Below are 15,651 nucleotides of genomic sequence, written 5' to 3'. Positions count from 1 at the left end.
ATTATTATTCAATATTGTATTAGAAATACTAGCCTCTGCAATAAGAGTCGAGAAAGAGATTAAAGGAATTAGAGTAGGCAATGAGGAAACCAAACTATCACTCTTTGCAGATGATATGATGGTACCTAGAGAACCCCAGAGATTCTACTAAAAAGCTATTAGAAATAATTCATAATTTTAGCAAAGTAGCAGGATACAAAATAAATCCCCATAAATCCTCAGCATTTTTATACATCACCAACAAAATCCAACAGCAAGAAATACAAAGAGAAATTCCATTCAAAGTAACTGTTGACAGCATAAAATATTTGGGAATCTATCTACCAAAGGAAAGTCAGGAATTATATGAGCAAAATTACAAAAAAGTTTCCACACAAATAAAGTCAGACTTAAATAATTGGAAAAATATTAAGTGCTCTTGGATAGGCCGAGCGAATATAATAAAGATGACAATACTCCCTAAACTAATCTATTTATTTAGTGCTATACCAATCAGACTTCCAAGAAAATATTTTAATGATCTAGAAAAATAACAACAAAATTCATATGGAACAATAAAAAGTCAAGAATCTCAAGGGAATTAATGGAAAAAAAAATCAAATGAAGGTAGCCTAGCTATACCTGATCTAAAATTATATTATAAAGCAGCAGTCACCAAAACCATTTGGTATTGGCTAAGAAATAGATTAGTTGATCAGTGGAAAAGGTTAGGTTCACAAGACAGAATAGTCAACTATAGCAATCTAGTGTTTGACAAACCCAAAGATCCTAACTTTTGGGATAAGAATTCCTTATTTGATAAAAACTGCTGGGATAACTGGAAATTAGTATGGCAGAAATTAGGCATGGACCCACACTTAACACCATATACCAAGATAAGATCAAAATGGGTCCATGACCTAGGCATAAAGAACGAGATTATAAATAAATTAGAGGAACATAGGATAGTTTATCTCTCAGACTTGTGGAGGAGAAAGAAATTTGTAACCAAAGATGAACTAGAGACCATTACTGATCACAAAATAGAAAATTTTGATTATATCAAATTAAAAAGCCTTTGTACAAACAAAACTAATGAAAACAAGATTAGAAGGGAAGCAACAAACTGGGAAAACATCTTCACAGTTAAAGGTTCTGATAAAGGCCTCTTTTCCAAAATATATAGAGAACTGACTCAAATTTATAAGAAATCAAGCCATTCTCCAGTTGATAAATGGTCAAAGGATATGAACAGACAATTTTCAGATGATGAAATTGAAACTATTACCACTCATATGAAAGTGTTCCAAATCACTATTGATCAGAGAAATGCAAATTAAGACAATCTGAGATACCACTACACACCTGTCAGATTGGCTAAGATGACAGGAAAAAATAATGATGAATATTGGAGGGGATGCGGGAAAACTGGGACACTGATGCATTGTTGGTGGAGTTGTGAACGAATCCAGCCATTCTGGAGAGCAATCTGGAATTATGCCCAAAAAGTTATTAAATTGTGCATGCCCTTTGATCCAGCAGTGTTTCTATTGGGCTTATACCCCAAAGAGACACTAAAGAAGGGACAGGGACCTGTATGTGCCAGAATGTTTGTGGCAGCCCTGTTTGTAGTGGCTAGAAACTGGAAATTGAATGGATGTCCATCAATTAGAGAATGGGTGGGTAAATTGTAGTATATGAATGTTATGGAATATTATTGTTCTGTAAGAAATGACCAGCAGGATGAATACCGAGAGGCTTGGAGAGACTTACATGAACTGATGCTAAGTGAAATGAGCAGAATCAGGAGATCATTATATACTTCAACAACGCTATTGTATGAGGATGTATTCTGATGGAAGTGGATTTCTTTGACAAAGAGACCTGTGTTTCAATTGATAAATGATGGACAGAAGCAGCTACACCCAAAGAAAGAACACTGGGAAACGAATGTGAACTATTTGCATTTTTGCTTTTCTTCCCAGGTTATTTTTACCTTCTGAATCGAATTCTCCCTGTGCAACAAGAGAACTGTTCAGTTCTGCAAACATATATTGTATCTAGGATATATTGCAACATATCTAACATATATAGGACTGCTTGCCATCTAGGGGAGGGGGTGAAGGGATGGAGGGGAAAAATCGGAACAGAAGTGAGTGCAAGGGATAATGTTGTAAAAAAAATTACCCTGGCATGGATTCCGTCAATATAAAGTTATTATAAAATAAAATATTAAAAAAAAAGGTTTTTTCTGTATCTATTGAGATAATTATATTATTTCTATTGGTTTTGCTGTTGATATGGTCTATTATGCTAATAGTTTTTCTAATATTTAGCCAGCCCTGCATTGTGGGTATAAATCCCACCTGGTTATAGTGTAATATCCTGGTAACAAATTCCTATAATCTTTTTGCTAATGTTTTATTTAAATTTCTTGCATCAATATTCATTAGCAAAATTGGTCTATAATTTTCTTTCTCTGGGCTTTTCTTAGTTTAGGTGTAAATACCATATTTGTGTCATAAAAGGAATTTGTTAAAATTCCTTCTTCATTTGTTTTTCCAAGTAGTATTGAAATTAATTGTTCTTTAAATATTTGGTAAAATTACAGCTGTCCCTGAAGATTTTTTTCTTGGAGAGTTCATTGATAGCTTGTTCAATTTCTTTTTCTAAAATGGGGCTAAGTGTTTTGTTTGCTTTTCGGTTAATCTGGACAATTAAAATTTTTGTAAATATTCATCCATTTTATTTAAGTTGTCAGATTTATTGGCATACAATTGGACAAAATAGCTACTAATTATTACTTTAATTTCTTCTTCATTGGTGGTGAATTCAATTTTTTTCATTTTTGATAATGATAATTTGCTTTTCTTCTTTCTTCCTTTTTAAAAATCAAATTAACCAAAGGATTATCTATTTTATTGTTTATTTTTCATAAAACCAGCTTTTAGTTTTATTTATTAGCTCAATAGTTTTCTTACTTTCAATTTTATTAACCTCTCCTTTGATTTTTAGAATTTCTAATTTGGCATTTAATTGAGAATTTTAAATTTGTTTTTTTCCTAGTTTTTTAAATTGCATGGCCTACTCATTGATTTGCTCTTCTCATATTTTATTCATGTAAGCATTTAGATATATAAAATTTGTCTTTGGTTGCATTCCATAAATTTGGAGATGTTGTCTCATTATTGTTATTTTCTTTGCTGAAATTATTAATTATTTCTATGATTTGTTGCTTGTCTATTCATTCCTTGAGTTAGATTATTTGGTTTTGAATTAGTTTTAACCTATCTTTCTGTAGCCCTTTATTATATCTAATTTTTATTGCATCTTGATCTGAAAAAGATATATTTAATATTTCTGACTTTAGTATTGATATTACTTCATTGTCTATGGTACCTTTTAGCAAGATGTAGTTTCCTTCTTTGTCTCTTTTAATTAGTTTTATTTTTACTTTTGCTTTGTCTGACATCAGGATTGCTATCCCTGCTTTTTTTTTTTCCTTTACTTCAGCTGAAACATAATATATTCTTCTCCAGCCTTCTACTTTACTGTGTGTTTCTCTGCTGTAAATGTGTTTCTTGTAAAAAACAGGATTCTGTTTTTTAATCTACTCTGTTATCTGCTTCCATTTTGTGGGAGAGTTTATGCCATTTACATTCACAGTTATGATTACTAACTGTGTATTTAGTACCATCCCATTTCCCCCTATTTATATTTTTTTCCCTCTTCTTTCACCCTGTGCCATCTTACTGGTGTTTTGCTTCAATCTGCCCTCCTTGGTAATAGTTTCCATCCTTTTCCCTTTCCTTTCTCTTTCCCTTTTTCCTCCCCCTTTCCAATAAGATAAGATAATTTTCTTTTCCCTGAGTATGTATGTTATTCCTTCTTTGAGCGAAACCTGATGAGAATAAGCCTCAAACAATGCTCATTCTCTCCTTTCTTTCTCTCTAGTGTAATAGGTCTCTCATGACTCTTTTTATGCAGTATAATTTACCCCATTCTTCTTCCTTCTTTATTCTTCTTCCAGCACAAATCTTTTTTTCAGCCCTTAAATAATTTTTTAAAAATCATTACATCAAAGTCAACTTATATCCATGCCCATGCACTTCTAACTGTATTCTTTTTCTAATTGTCCTAATACACATACAGTTGTTTTGTTTTGTTTTGTTTTGTTTTGTTTTCATGAGGCAATTGAGGTTAAGTGACTTGCAGGGTCTCACACAATTAGGAAATGTTAAGTGTCTCAGATCAGATTTGAACTCAGGTCCTCCTGACTTCAGGGCTGATGCTCTCTCTATTTACTGTGCCACCTAGCTGCCCCAAAATACAGTTCTAAAAGTTAGAAATATCACCTTTCCATTTAGGGATGTAAACAGTTTAACATTATTGGATCCCATGTTTTTTTTTTTTTCCTGTTTATCTTTTTATGCTTCTCTTGAGTATTATATTAAAAGATCAAATTTTCTGTTCAGCTATGGTGTTTTCCACAAGACAGTTTGGAAGTCCCCTATTTCACTGAAGGTCCATCTTTTCCCCTGAAAGATTATGCTCAATTTAGCTGGGTAGTCCAAATTCTTTGACTTCTGGAATATCATATTCCAAGTCTTCTGATCCTTTAATATAGAAGCTGCAAAATCCTGAGCAATTTTGACTGATATTTGAATTCTTTCTTCCTGGCAGCTTGTAATATTTTCTCCTTGGCCTGATAGTTCTGGAATTTGACATAATAGTTCTTGGAATTTTCATTTTAGGGACGATAGTGGATTCTTTTAGGGACTATCTGACCCTCTGATTCTAAGACATTTCCTTGATAATTTCTTGAAAGATGCTAGTCAGGCTCTTTTTTAAAATGACAGCTTTAACTAGTCCAATAATTCTTAAATTATTTCTTCTGGACCTATTTTCCAGTTCAGTTGTTTTTGCAATGAGGTATTTTACATTCTCTTCTATTTTTTCATTCTTCTTGTTTTGTTTCACTGATTCTTGATGTCTCATAGAGTCACTAGCTTTTATTTGTTCAATTCTAATTTTTAAGGAATTATTTTCTGTAGTTAGCTTCTGTACCTCTTTTTCCATTTGGCCAATTCTATTTTTTTAAGCAATTGTTTTCTTTTTCTTTTCTTTTCTTTTTTTTTTGCTGAGGCAATTGGTGTTAAGTGACTTGTCCAGGGTCACACAGCTAGGAAGAGTTAAGTATAGGAGGCAAGATTTGAATTCAGGAACTCCTCACTTCAGGGTTGGCTCCATCTACTATATCAACTAGTTGCCCCAGGAGTTGTTTTCTTCAGTGAATTTTTGTATTTACTTTTCTAAGTTGTTGACTCTCTTTTCATAATTCTTTTGCATATTTTTTCTTTCTCCCTTTTTCTTTTATCTCTCTTAATTGATTTTTAAAATCTTTTTTGTCTTTCCAAGAGTACTTTTGGGGCTTGAAACTATCTCACATTTCCCCTTTAAGCCTTTGCATGTAGGCGTTCTGACACTGTTTCCTTTTCTGAGTTTGTGTTCTGAGCTTCCCTGTTGCTATAGTTGCTTTCTATAGTCAGGGCTCTTTTTTGGCTTTTGCTCATTTTAAAAAAGTTGAATTCTTCTCCTGGAGCACAGTGGGTACTGTCTCAAGCTTCTTGCACTGTGGTCCAGGGAGCTGGTCATTGGCTTTCTGTGCAGGGGTCTTTGGGGTTAGCAACTTGCTCTCTGTGCTAGGATGCTCTACGCCAGTCACACCACTTTTACTCTGGGTTCTAGGGCTAGCAGCTTGCCTGTTTTGTTGAGGCTGGAGGCCTCACAGATGGCCTGCTATACCACTGACCTGCTGAACTGGGACTGTGGTTTGCTAATTAGTCTTGGTTGCTAATCTGTGCCTGAGAACACTAGCAACAGGCTCTGCTTCCCCTTTACCTACATGAGACAAATCCTTCCTAAAGGCCTTCCAAGTTATCTTGAGCTAGAGAATAATTTCATTCCATCTTTTTATGAATTTTGTTGCTCCAGACTTTTTTTTGAGGCTTCAATTAACATTGTTTTGGAGGGAAACTGGGGAGAGTTCAGGTAACATCCTGGCTTCTCTCTGCCATTTTGGCTCTACTCCACAGCATACTTTAAATAATGAACAGTTTTCTAGGTGGACATCAAATGCTCTAGTATTCTCATGATACTTTGGTACATCTTATATATTTGTAGTGCTCAAATAACTCATGAGTGCAGAATTGAGTCAAAGGATTTGCAATAATCAAAAAAAAGTAGATTTGTGCCATGGCATTTTTAAGGTAGCTTAATACTTTCCTACTTTATATTATTTCCTCTTCATATTCTGAAATTTGGGGGCACACTGTTTTTTGTTTTGTTTTGTTTTGTTTTGTTTTTTTTGCAACATGCACTTGTTGGCAATACATTGTTGTATGATTTAGAACTGAAAGTATAGTTGACAAAAAAGCAGCATGAGATCCTTGTGTAAAATCTATTTTCAAGTTGATTATTATATAGCAAAGATATTGTAATCTACCCTCAAAACCAAGAAGACATGAGTTCAAGATCTATTTCTGATACATATTGGCTGTGTGATCCTGGGCAAGTCATTTAACTTCCTAATACTGCAGGCAGCTCCTGAAAAGAAAGTGTCAGCTGGCATTAGTAAAGGGAATTTTTTCACCTGAGAGTTACCTATACTAACAAAATTGCACATTTAGTTGTTATTCTTCTAGTATATTATTGATGCACAATGAAAGTATAAGTCTTAATCCATTTCATGCACACTCATGGCTTGCCCATTTTAATAACCAGCACCATTGTCCCTGAAGCATTTGTAGTAGTGGGAGTATTTTTGATTTGTTCCAATCTCTCTTGTTTTCTTGTGGTTCAAAACAGGAGTAGTGCCATTTTCCCTGCTCTCCTCTGCATTAAACTAATGGTATCCAGTAGAGCTAGTGCACAACTTTATGCTACCCTGTCTGTTTCTTAGATCTATAGAAGCAATTTGATCACACTGGCTGCTGGGGTGCTAACCCAAAAAGTAGATATCTCAAGAACCCAATTGTCTAGCTTTTCAAGATTCTTGCCAGGCCTTTCCAGCTACCACATGGGTCTTAGAACACATGAGTTTCCATGTTTATAATACCTTGATTGGTATTCCCTTACTTTGCTTTGCTCTCACCCTCTCACCACATAGATGACAGGTTGCATTTTGAGGGGACTATTATTTTTTTTTTTTTATAAGCACCACAATGGTCTAAGGAGTTCTGCTTTGAGAAAAAAGGATGCAAAGAGGTCTTAGTCCCCAGGGATTTCTACTCTAAAGACATTGTCTAATTCACCTTGTTCATTACTATTTGTTTCTACAGGACTTGTAGCTTTTTTCTCCTAATGAGGACTCAGCATTCTACAGATAACAAACCTAATTTCCTATAGGAATTCAGGGCATCCCTAATGGTTGGGGTAGAGAGGAAGAACAGGGAGACACTTTGTGATTCCAGCCTTAATTTCAAACTCCACCTGTCACTAAAGCCTGTATTCACTCTGATCATAGTACTTTGAGGTATATGTTAATTATGTGATTTCCTTTCATATACTTACTGCCTATCTCCATAAACTTGACTTTCTATTCCAGTTGCTGTGGATCTAATTATTGCTATCAGCTTTAACTTAAAGTTAATTCTGATTATCTTAAGTATTCTTGTTTTTCTCTTAGTAGGTGGTATATACCTGACATCTGACACTAAAGTAAAATAAAGAAAGGGAGGAAAATAATTCCTTTAACAATGCCCTAGTTTATGAATTTCTTCAGAGTAATTTAGCCTTCTCCCTACTTGTTATAAATCACTGAATAAGAGAAGGGCTAAGTCAATAGAGGCCCCGAATGTGCCAAAATCATTAAAGATTTGGATCTAGAACCTATGTTCACATCCCATCATTAGATTCCTTTTTCCCCATTATCTCCTGTAACCCCTGCCTCAGTTTCCCTACCTCTAATCTATCTGAGAGAGCTGATCTTAGAATTAATTAACAGATGTTCATTAAATGTCCATAGGGTAAGTGCTATGTGGCTGCTAAATGGTATTAAATAATTACAGCCCACAAAAAATGAGCCCATCATCTCATTTATCTGTTGCAGGAAACTGTTGTTATGTGTCTTTTTCACAATGACTTTATTTAACAAGAGCTGATCTTTGCAATTTGGTTTATTTTCTCTATCCCTTCTAATTCTAAACTAAGGAGTTATTAGCAGATAACTGCTCATTGTTGCTGTAAATCAAGAAAATGCTCATTAAAAGCCCAATCCTGCAATTGCTAGTTTTGGCTGCATGAAGATGAGAAAAGAACATGATTTTGGTGAAGTGTACTAAATTTCAAAACACTCAGACAGGAAAACATGAAATGATATTTCCAGGAGCTCTTGTTTTATTTACTAAAACTAGCACATGCATGGCAAATACTGGAGCAATATGAGTCCAGCAAATATTGAAAACTGAGAAAAAGGAACTTTTGTAGGCAACAGCTTACTAAAATTATGTTTTGGGGCTCCAGTGGAACTAGAGAGGAAACTAGAGAGCCCACTGTGAGGGCTAATTTTTGTCCTCAGGTACTGACATTAATGACCACAGAGAAGATTGAAAGCTAATTTTAAGAGCATATCTTCAAATTTTTTATAATAAAAATAAAGGACTGATGATTAAAACAGATGACCTGGGCTGAAAAGGCAGAATGACCACAGAACTTCCATCATTGCCCACCTCCCCCCTCTTATTGCCTCCCAAATCACACTTATTTTTCTTTTGTCTTGCAGCCAATGTGGACCCTTGCAAAACTTTCTGTTCCAAATTTTCCCCTCCCTCTCCCACCCCTTCCCCTAGATGGTAGGTAGTCCAATACATTATGTATGTTAAAATATATGTTAAATCCAATACATGTATACATATTTATACAGTTATCTTGCTGCACAAGAAAAATCAGATCAAGAAGGAAGAAAAAAACTGTGAAAGAAAACAAAATGCAAGCAAATAACAACAGAGAGAGTGAGAATGCTATGCTGTGTTCTACATCGTTCCCATGGTTCTCTCTCTGGGTGTAGATGGCTGTCTTCATCACTGAACAAGTGGTCCAAATCATCTCAATATTGAAGAGAGCCATGTCCGTCAGAATTGATCGTCATATAATCTTGTTGCTATGTATAATGATTTCCTTCCTGGTTCTGCTCATTTCACTCAGCATCAGTTCATGTAAGTCTCTCCAGGCCTCTCTGTTGCTCATTTCTTATAGAACAATAATATTCCATGGCATTTATAAACCATAATTTATTTAGCTATTCTCCAATTGATGGACATCCATTCAGTTTCCATTTTCTTGCCACTACAAAGAGGGCTGCCACAAATATTTTTGCACATGTGGGTCCCTTTCCCTCCTTTAAGATCTCTTTGTGATATAAATAAGCCCAGTAGAAACACTGCTGGGTTCAGGAGTATGCACAGTCCCTCAAACTATTTTTTAAAAGTATATCATGTTCAAGTGGTTATAAATACACAAGTGTTTATTATTACTGATACATATATTTTAAATTATAGGGCAGCTAGATAGCATAATGGATAGAGTGCTAGACTTGGAGTTGAAATCTGGCCTTAGGCACACAGACACATAGTAAAGCACTACATAAATGTTAGCTATCATCATTATTGTTGTTAAAGGAAAGAAAAAAGGTTGCTATGATGCTTAGAAATTAAGTAGCTTGACTAGTCACACAGCTAGTACATGTCAGAGGGAGGTTCTGAACTTCTTGACTTTAAGACCAATTCTTGATCTAATATGTTACAATTAATTGTCCATTTAAAATATTTTTTGTTTAGTCATTTTTTAGTCATGTCTAACTCTGTGACACTACTTTGGGGGTTTTCTTGGCAAATATGTTGGAATGCTGTTTCCTTCTCCAGATCATTTTACAGATGAGGAAACTGAGTTAGACAGAGTTAAGTGACTTGTTTAGGTTCACACAGCTAGGAAAGAAGTATCATTATCATTAATCATCACTCAGATCATCCTGATTCTAGGACTAATATCTGATCTGTTGCACCACCTAGCATCTATTTTTTTAAAACATGAATTTAACAATCTTGAACACTTAGCCATGTATAGATTGCTGAAGTTGAAATCCAAAAGTCTTGGGTTCAAGTTCTATTTCTGAGATTTAATTAGATTTATGAGCCTGGTCTATTCATTTACCTCTTTGGCTTTGATTTCCAAATCTGTTAAATGAGGTTCCTTCCAGCTCTAAATCTGTTATCCTACAATCCTACTTCAGTATAAAAAGAATAGGGAAAAAGGGATTCCATATGAAACTGTGAACTTTTATTAGGTACAGCAACAAAAAAAAAGTTGCTACAGATATTTTTGGTACATTGGCGTCCTTTCTGTGTTTGATTTCTTTCCTAGCAACTCTGAAGAAATGCAATTTGTAGAGAAGTTGTAGCTCTGAATTGGTGCAAGGAGTTTCCACACTGGGAGATCTCTATGCCAAAACTGTAACTCGGTTGAAGTAACTGATGCCTCTCCATAGGTAATCAATATCTGGGTTTCTGATAGAGAATTCATTGTCTCTGCATCTTGTAGTCTTCCATCAGGAAAATAACATGTATCTCCACCCCGAGGGTCCTGTTGCTTTCCCAGGATCACTTTCCCCACACCTGCAGCTATTCCCTTTTCCCTCTTTTGACTCCTCCTTATAGTTATTTATTGCTCCAAAGCCTGAAGTTGAACTCTCTGGGCAACAACTCATCCCTTCTTCCAATGTCCACAACTGCATAAGTGTGGAGGAGATTGCTCTCTATATCCTTTACTCAATTGAATTTGCCTTAAGTGACTGAATTCCCATTTGTGATTCTGCTTTGCTTCAGTTAAATAACAAGACAAGACCAAACATGCATATAGACTTGTATACATACATATATACACACATATGTGTATTTGTAAAATATTGAGCAGAAGCAATTATGCCCTGATAAACTTTAAAACTAAGTCAATCTTTGAACAAGGTAAATCCCTTGAGCCTATCAATTGATCCTTGACTATCTCTCCACCTCCAAATTCTCAAATTGGTCAGAAGAACAAAAAGCAAATCATCTAAGGAAATTCTTCCATTGAAACAAACTTGGCACATAGCAGAAACAGTCTTCTGTCTGAAAGGGGGTTGTCTCTCTTAAAGACTTGGAAACATTCAAGTTGGAGTCAAAGATCATATATCCTTTTATCTTTAAATTGACTGGTGGATATATTTGCATATTTTAATCCACTTTAGATACAATAAGAACAGAATCGTAGAATTATAAAATCTTAAACTAGGAAGGGACGCTAAAGGACATCTAGTGAACCTGTCCCTCAACACTAATGCCCAACATCTCAGTCTCATCTTGAACACCAGTGCCATCAGTGTCAGCTAAAGCAACCCATTCCATTTTGGAGCAGCTATAATTGTTAGAAAGCTTTTCTTTATATCAAGTCAAAATATGCACCTGCAAAATTTTTACCTTTTATACCTACCTTCTGCTTGGGTAGAAAAAGTCGAATCCTTATTCATCATGACAGGTTTTCAAGTACTGGAAGAAAGCCATCTTGTCTCCACCCTCCCTTCTGTCATCTACTATAAACATCCCTATTTCTCCCCCATGATCTTCTTATGGCAAGTTCTCTCACAAATGACTTGGATTATGCAAAGGCATAGTTATGAAAAGAGACGAGACTTGGATATCCAAAAATGTGATCTTTAACTTGAATTCTGTTGACTTCCTGTGAGACCTTACATAGCTTAATTTCATAGGACCTCAGTTTCTGTCCATTTGTAAAATGGGAAGAATAACATGGGCTTCTCTTTATTCAACAGAAATATTTGTGACAATATAGGGAAAAAAACACTTAAGAATTTACTTAAGAAAAGTACCATAAAAATCTAAGATGTTCTAATTTTCTTGAGAAGGAAGATGGAACGTGGGTGGGATTTGACAAATTAGTCTTTGTTTACCACAATGTTACTCTCTCCCTTTCCTGGACACTTTTTATATGTCAGCTTCATTCTCAGTAGCTTGGCCCAATGTAAAGAAAAGTGTTGAAAAAATTTTTTACACATAGAAAGACCGTCTATTTTAAGTATGAAAAATCAGATGCCTATGTAATTGTCATGGCTATGCGCAAATGTTTTCAATAAAGTTAAAAGCCACCACCTTCCTCAGCCCTCTCAGAGAGAAAAGGGTTCCTTGGAGTTTCTTGCAGCGAAAAGTTGAGAAATTTTATTTGTTGAAGTGGAGGAGGATTTCAGTGAGGCAAACTTCGTCTCTTCTAGTCCTTGGCTGCATCTCGGCCTTCCCCTAGCTTTGCTGGGCGAGGATCTAGGGAAGGGGTATGCAATTAACAACCACCATCACCCAGGTCCAGGAGCAGGCTGGAGGGACAATGAGGAATTAGCTGGCAGACAATGGAGATTCAATAAAGCAGCAGATCAGATTTCAGTTCTTTGTTGCGAGAGCCTCGTGCCGATGGGTTAATGGGGCAGAAGAGATTGGTGAAGGACGACAGAAGCGGGCTTTGAAAAAAGGTGTCAATAAAAGGGACCGGAACAAAGGCCAAAACACACACCGTCAAAAAGGGACAGATGGGAGTGAAAGGGGACAGGTCTGGGGAAGAAAAACAATTAGGAAGCAATTGAGAGGCGGGGGGAGCTTCATCATTTATCAGTTAACCAGGCTGGGCAGACCAGTCCAGCTTGGGGAACATGCCCCTCGGGGATGCTCGGAAAATATTCCCGGGAGCTGCTTTAGGGTCGAGCAGGATTCTTTAGGCCAGGATAGAAGGGGAGAGTGGTAGGAGGGGAGAGCCGAGGGAAAAGCTGCGGACCTTGCTTGGCCTTCCTCCTCTTCCTCCCCAAACCAGCTAAGAAATTTGCTGCTTCTTTCCCCTAAATTCTCTTGAGTTAACTCAAAAACATCTAAACTCCTGCTCCACTTGAAGCTGGAAGACTAAACATTAGCGTTTCTGGCTACTCTCAGCTCTGTCTGCGCTGAACTCCTTCGAAGGATTCAAAGTATATCTTAGGAACTGCCTCTTCCAGCCCCCACTCTTCCCCGCCCCCATCCCACCCTCGAAAATTAAGACCTAATTAGGCTGAGCTTCCCATTTCACTGGTGGACCAACTCTTTTCCCAATGACCTTATTCTCCGAGGTCTTCCTAGCTCGTCTATCCCACCACTCCAGCCCTCTCTGGAGTAAATAATTCTAGATTACTAGAAACTCCCAAATCGCGGGAGAAGATGAGGGGAGACTGAGAAGGGACCCAGAGACCAAAACTATACCGAGAGAGTGGCTGTGCCCGTCTCAGTTTCCCGCTAGACGTCGCTGTCTCCCCTTCAAACCCTCCTTCCTTCACAAAGCAAACCGGTGCTTTTTAATTAACGTGCAAATTGAGTAGATTAAATGACTCTAAATAATTAGCCACAGATCCTATAAACAGGATAACATATTTAATTAAGCAGCGATATAGATTTTGGAAACTGTTAATGTATTTTTAGAATGGCTGCTTAGATCTTTCACTTTTTCCCCCTAACTTCAAACATGTAACTACAGCCCTCCGAACGTGGATAAATATCTGGAAACAAGATTACGCCTGTTAACTTCTAATAGAAATGTTGGACTAACAGCCCTAACTCGCCTAGCCCAGGCAACCAGGCGCAGAGGGCTAGCCTGGATGGACTTCCAATCATGGGCCTGGCCGGGCACGTGTAGACATGCCAAAGGAGAGAAACTTATTAATGTTATTAGCATCATTATTTTGATTGGGGGGATATGTGTGGGTGCTTGGGAGCAAGTGTTCGTATTTCTTGGGAGAGGGGGTAAAAATGATGAAAAGTGAGGGAGAAAGAGAGAAGGTAAGTGAAAAATAAAATCCAATTTCATTATATCAATCAAATTTAATTGGCAATTTGTATAAGCAATGACCGGGCTGGCTTTAGGTAAAACTATTAGGCGAAAGGCGGGTGTGCTACTAAAATTCTTGGTTAGTTAATTAGTGTCTGAACTGCGGAGGAAAGGGATCCTCAGATTTACTCTCTACAAAGAGAGAGCAGCACAGACAATTCATTAGGCAGGCGGCTTGTAAATTAGAGCTAAGTTAACCTGATTTCCCTTAATTAAAACATCTTTTCTCGTTTACGATGTGGATATAAGTAGATCTCCAGGGTTTTGAATTTTCTGCAACAGCAGATGGTCAAGCTAGAAGCAGATAATAGTTAACGCTTTCTCTCTACCAGATCCGAACAACGTGAGCCGCCGACCCATCTGAGGATTAAAATTAGAGATAACAAAGAGCCGTTAACCCTTTAAAGTGCGGGTTAAAAAAATAAGTGGAGGAGGGATGCGGTGTGATAGTGCGATTAGATGGAAGAACTGGAGGAGGCTAGGAAGGAAGTGTTAAAAAAAAAAAAATGGGCCTCGGACTTGGAACGCGTGATCCTTCGAAGTTGTGGGGTAATGCTGAGTCCTAAATAGCATTTGGAATGTTGGGCTGGGGGGTGGGGTGGGGAAATCCAAGTGGACCTCTTGGGTTTGAGTTTACTCCGCGCCTTGTTCTGGGCTTTGGCCTCCAGCCGGAACGTAACGGGATTCGGTCAGACTCCAGAATTAAGAATGGCTTTCCTGCGGGGATGGACTAGAGGGAACCTTGTAGGTCGGGTACCTTGAAGGGACCTGCTCTAAAGATTCCCATCACCAGAGCGAGCGAGTGGGTGAGTTTAGGATTAGGGTCAGGGTCAGGGTTGTCTCATCACTGCATTCTCTGCTACCTGGAATCGGAGTCCCATGCAGTCTCTCGAGGCCCCTTTTCATGATCGAGGCCATAGCCTAGAATCCTAGAAGGGATTGGAGTTCCCAGATAGATAGGCGACTGGGTTCCACGACCCGGTCTGGGGAGAACCAGCCACGCTGAAAGGATGTTCAAGTGACATTTTTGTGGACTGAGTTAGATACTAAATCGTACATCTTGACCTTTCCTTCTGGAAACAATGTCTGGGAATATCCATAGACCTACACGGAAACACGCGCGTAAATATAAATATCGCGTTTCCCCCCACACCCTACGTCCCTAGCCGGATGTATTTATATACACGCTAATGTGCTTATCACAAACCCCTGGCACAGAGGACCGATGTCTATTGATCGAGTTTTCCTGGGCGTGTTTGGGGAGAATCAGGCACATCTTGGTAACTTTTGCTTCGGACCCCCTGCCTCTCTAGGAAGCGTGGGAAAGACTAACTTAATATCTGTAAGACCTGGGGTCAGGGTCGGCTACGGGCGCCCTCGCTTATTTTGTTTTCAATTAGATCCAATAAGCTAATCACCTTCCTGGGACCAGGAGGAGAGAAGAAGCTGCTTTCCATAGCTATAGCCCTTACTTTCCTCCTTCAAGGTCTTTAGGTGAAGACTAACACCCTATGAAGAGGGGTGGGGGAATAGAGAGCTCAAATTCTTTTGTGGGTGCCTCCTAGCTGTTTGTAGGCAGATTGTTACAGTAGAAAGAACTCTGAATTTGGGATGGGAAGAATCCTCTAGTCCATCAATAAACATTTATTAAGTACTCATTATGTGCCAGGCACAGTGCTAGGACCTGGACAAAAAATGATAGAATCCCTGTCCTTGAGGAGGAGG

This window comes from Antechinus flavipes, chromosome 1 (assembly GCF_016432865.1).
Source record: "Antechinus flavipes isolate AdamAnt ecotype Samford, QLD, Australia chromosome 1, AdamAnt_v2, whole genome shotgun sequence".
Lineage (NCBI taxonomy): Eukaryota > Metazoa > Chordata > Mammalia > Dasyuromorphia > Dasyuridae > Antechinus > Antechinus flavipes.
This window is presented reverse-complemented; position numbering follows the sequence as displayed.